A 5,352-nucleotide genomic window follows, 5' to 3' on the forward strand; every position below is an offset into this window, starting at 1 on the left:
TGTATTGATACTGGGGGTTGCCCCGACCCAGGTGCAGGACCTTGCACTTGGCCTTGTTAAACCTCATGAGGTTCACACAGGCCCACTTCTCGAGCTTGTCCAGGTCCCTCTGGATGGCATCCCGTCCCTCTGGCGTGTCGACCGCACCACTCAGCTTGGTGTCATCAAAGAAGAAAGACGGCTACTTTCTGTTGACCATGCTGAGAAAGCCCATAGTGTTTACTCCTAAGTTCACATGCCTGAAATTCTACAATTACCCGTTAAACCCTCTGATACTAAAAATGAATTGTGTGTTCTAAATTGAATCGGAATAGTGATGTCATTGCTGTCATCGTTGGTACTTAATTTAAGTCCAGTTAATCTTTAGTGGTGGTGTAGGTGCTGCTTTCTATTAAGTTGAGATTATTTTGTTTTCTTGGAAGTTGCTGCCCTGCAAGGGGAGGAAGGGTCTGGCTGTTTGAATCCAGAGTAGCTGGGGGTGGGTGGAAACTACTGGACTCTTGCCATTACCTCGTATGCCCCCAAATGCATTCATGTGTTGTTAGCAATGTGCGTAGTCCTGGCAGCAGGGAGATGTTCTCTGTCCCAGCTGCTGACAACCTATCTGGCTTTCCTTAAAGCGGGGGGGGGGAAGGTAACGAACAGAAGTTGAACGACGGTTGTTCAGAGGCTATAGTGAAGAGTCTGGCATGGAAACCTGAGGAGCACGGGTAGCTTTTGTCCATCAGTGTTTCTTTTAACAGAGTCTTTTACCTTTTAATCCCATTAGTCCTTAAATGGTCTGGCCACAGCAAGTAGTCTGGCCTCGGTGAGGGCCCGGTGAGGATGGAGGAAGGCAGCTGGGCATGGCAGGGTGTTGTGGACGGGAGGACAGTGAAGTGCTGGGTGTGGAAAATGAGGCCAGTGGCAGTGCATAGGAGCAGGACAATGGTGTGAGTATGGGGTCACCAGGTGTCCTATTTTTCAGGTGGGATAAAATGTATTGATGAGTGGTCAACCATGGTGAGGGCCCACCATTGCAGTGTAGTGACATACACTTAGCCCTTGTTAAAGTGACATTAACAGCTCCTTCTCCCAAACAAGGTGTAATGTCCTGAATAAGTATGGAAGTGCAAGATTTATTTTTTTGTTTGAAGCCTTGTAGAGTGTAGTTGTAGTAGTTTCCCCCTCAAAAGTGGGGGAATGCTTGTCTTCTGGCAAAAGTCCATCTGACCGTGGATGTGGTCAGATGCCAGTGAAATTACCTGAAGATTTTGCTGCTACTCTTTCCTGATCCCTGCCAGTTTGTTCTGGGAAGCTGCTTTGCTGAAAGATTATTCCTCGCAGCATGGCTTAATTTTCCAGGCAGTCCTCGAAGAAGGCTGCTCCTGGGCTGCTGGTATTACTTGTTCCAACAAGTTTCTTCTGCTCTATCTAATCCTGAACAGCTTTTGTTGTATATGCCTGCCTGTCTTGGTAAACTTGTAAATTGCCTTGGTCTTTGTTTTTTAGAGAGCTAGGCTTTTCTTCTTCTGGGCTTCCATTGAAAGATTACAGAAAGGAAAAAGTTCTTCCTAAGATACAGCTCCCTGTCTGCCAAGCTTGACGTCTGTGCTCACGTGTGCCGTCTGGAAGGGGATCGCTGGGGAAATGTTTTAGCTCCCTGGCTCTGGAGCAGTTGTTTACTCACTAGCGTGTAACTTTGCAAAATCTCTGCAATGAAGACTTTTTCCTGAAGTCTTTGGAGCCAAGTGGCTGGGTGAGTGCTGAGACAGGCACTGACAAATGCAGCAGGCGGGGTGTTCTGCCCTTGCAGCCTCCCAAGAATGATAATTTGGCCCAATTATAGGCCTGGCTTTGGAACATAGCCCTGCACTGGGATGTGACCATGTTCTTTGTATGCCTCTGAGGCAGTGAGAGTGTATTACAGGCAGCTGCAGTGATTGTGTATCTTTTTTTTTTCCTATCACTCATTCTTGAGAGAGGCTTTTTGTTAAGAAATCTGGTGCCTCTGTGGTTTGTAGTAGAAACTTGATGTTTCCTGGGAGAATGGCCCTGGTGCTAGGGAGCAGTGACTGAAAATCCAGGCAAATGTGGGCAAGCACAAAATTTTCAAGGATAGCTACTGTTTCTTGTGTCTTTCTTGGCATAGCTTGTGCTTGGCCCTGAGCACTCTGCTAGCACAGTTCATGCATAGACGACCTCCTCCGGGCACGGCACAAGAGCCTCCTTCTGCTCTTGTCACATTGGTGCTTAGAAGAAAGTACATCACAGGAGGGTGAGTTTAAGCTTGGTTTTAGTATGAGGAACCTTAAAGTCTGAACAAACCATCCTGAATGTTCTGACCTGCTCTGAGTAAAACTTCAGTTTTATGGTAGATAACCTCAGTCTTACCTATAAAGCCGTATAGTCCCCTGGAAAGGCTGTCACTGGCATTCTGTCTTCTGTATGACCCACTTGTGCATTTTCCATTGTATCTTGGTGTCTATGGCAGTTGTCCAGAAGGCTGACCAGGCGGGATAATTGCTTGGTTGTGCTGCCACCTCCTGTGGCTAATTCCCCATCCTGAGACCGAAGCAGTGTTCGGTGCTGGGCAGGGTCCACAGCGACACTGGTGCTGGTGTGGGGGCAGGCCTGGTATAATGGTGAGGAGTGTTCCTGTCCTTTAAATAGGGCTAGGAGATTTTATCAAAGATTTAATGTTGTGGTAACTGAGATTTGGGAAATAGTTTGTGTATGCGGCTAGCCATGCTTCTGTGGCTGGTCCATATATCTTAGCTTGTACGCACAGTGGTTGGGACCTATTGTGGTAACGAGATTTGGGAAATAGTTTGTGTATGCGGCTAGCCATGCTTCTGTGGCTGGTCCATATATCTTAGCTTGTACGCACAGTGGTTGGGACCTAGTGAATGGTCCACCCTTCAGTGTACAATAAATGTCTCTAGTCAAACTTTAATTTTTTGCATAATATCTGTCATTAATTTCAGAATGGTATTGTCTGAATGTGGTTTACAGGAATCACCTTTCATCTGTGATGGATTAAAGACACAGACTGGCATTTTTTTCACCACAATACTTCACATACAGCCATAAGAACCTCTATAAGATATCTGAATAAACAGCAATAACCACCCCTAACTAGTTGTTGAAGAGTCCCTAAGGATTTGAAGGATTCCTGCTTGTGTCTCTTCCTTCAGGTCATGCTTCCTTATGGTCAAAGATGTTGCAGAGCCAAGACCTTGTGTGGATTGCAGGTGCTCAGACCAGCTGGGATCTTCCCGCACTGCTGAAGTTGAACATCTAAAAAGTTAATGTCATCTCTATGTTTCTGGTTTGAGTTGCTTAACATTGAGAAAGGAAATACGTCAGGGTTGCCTGGGTGACTGAACTCCATCATTTCCTCTCCTGTCAGGTTTGACCTGGAGTTCTGTGATTATTTTAGCATAGCTGATTTGTCCCTCACTTTCTCAATGAAATTGGAGGGTGCCCTCTATATGTTAGGTGTATTAAATCATTCTGGCAGATGTATTCTTGTGCTGGGGAGCGTGCAGTATGCAAGTGTGAATCTCTTGTGCTGTCTCATAGCACCGAGGCTGGTAGGTGCGTTGGTTCAGTTGTATTTTGGGACTCTCTGGACTTGAGTCTCCAGTATGCAGGCGAGCTCAGTCATACAGGTGTGTTATGGCTCTGGTTGCTGCAGCTGCAGTGGTGAGCTGCCTCACAAAGTCTTCAGGTGAGGTGTGAAAGTGTAATTTAGGCATTGCAGTTTTGACAGCAGTTAACCCTAATGTAAGAAGTGTTCTGTTTTTTTTCCTCTGCCTCCAACCACACATTCTGTTCTCTTCATTAGTTTTTGGTGCTTGACCCCACAGTGAGGTAGTTCAAAAAAACAGGCAGAGATAAGAGGCGGGAAAAGTAATTTTCAAGGAAGGATAGGGCTGCTTTTCGGTTGGGTTAGCTCTCTGAACCAGCTCGTAGGGTTACAGATGCTTGTGTTACGGGAGGAGGAGAGTTTGAAGATGAGGAAGGAAGGAGCGGTACAGCAGTTATCTGTTTCTACAGCTATTAGCTGTTATGTCAGTTTAGCAGTAATATGTAAAAGCACTTTGAGACTGACTCATAAAAGGTACCAGGCTTCGCATATCTGTTCATGTGAATCCCAGCATTATTCCAAGGTGTCTTATTTCAAGCTGCTTTTCAGCCAAAAAACTAGAAAACTAGTTTGTCACTTATGATACCCAAAGTGGTGCTAATTTTCTTGAGGTTTCAGTGTTACTGAAATGCTTGCACCAGTGCAGAAACACTTGCACCAGTGCAGTGTGCTTTTGCTGACACAGGAATTAAAACCACGCTATAGCCATGTATGAGAAGAAAACAGAGTATAGTTAGTTGTGAAATTTTGAAATCCTGAATCTATTGGTTTAAAAGTTCCATTTTAGTAAATGGAGCTAAAAAACAGGTGGTTATGAGACTCCAAATGTATACTGTGTGTACAAGCTACTGGGTCATTCCTTACGGGACTGGGTGTCATCATGAGTTCACAGATTACTTTCAGGAGAATAAATGAAGAATTAGTGACAACCTAGTGGTTCCTACTGCTGCAGCAGTATGCATTCAAAGTCATGCACATTTACCTGGGAAAAGGGGGGGGGGGATTCTTTGGAAATGAAAGCAGCAGCCTTCCAGGAGAAATGGTACCAGTCTGAATTACTTTTTTTGAGACTTGAAGGAAAAGAAAGCTTTATTTAGAGAAGATGCTAGGCAGGGGTGTTGTGTAGCTATTACTGTGAACAACTCAAATAATAAAACTATGTAAGAGCACTGACTGACACATGTTTCATCAGGCCCTGGCTTCACAGTAACCCTTGGGGTGCTCTCTGAGTAAGAGCGTATGTATCCTTTGATACTGATCACAACAAGTAGCCAGTCTTCTCCAAGTCCTCAACAGCCAAAGGTTAAAATGAAAGCTAATGCAGAATGATTCTCACATCTCCTTCCCGCTCCATGAAAACTTTGCCTGTATTGTTTATCTACATCTGCTTTGTTCTAGGATAGTACTTTCAGTGAGGTGGCCAAAATTAGCATGGTGAGGACTTGTCTGAGAGGAAAAGGGTGGGGTGAGGGAAAGCAGCAGGCAGGAAAGAACTGTGTTCAGAGGTGGTGGAAAAGGATGATAAAAGCACAGTTAACCTTGTTCAGAATTAAGAGGGGATGCATGAAAGCTGAAGGCTGCTATATAGCTTTTAGTTTATATGAAAAAGATGTTGCTCTTGGACCGTTGTTATGCTACTAGTGTAACACTTTTTAATGATCATAGAATCATTAAGGGTGGAAAAGACCTCTAAGATCATTGAGTCCAACTGTCAACCCAAC

The sequence above is a fragment of the Aptenodytes forsteri genome, unplaced genomic scaffold, assembly GCF_000699145.1.
Source record: "Aptenodytes forsteri isolate BGI_AS27 unplaced genomic scaffold, ASM69914v1 Scaffold265, whole genome shotgun sequence".
Taxonomy (NCBI): Eukaryota; Metazoa; Chordata; class Aves; order Sphenisciformes; family Spheniscidae; genus Aptenodytes; species Aptenodytes forsteri.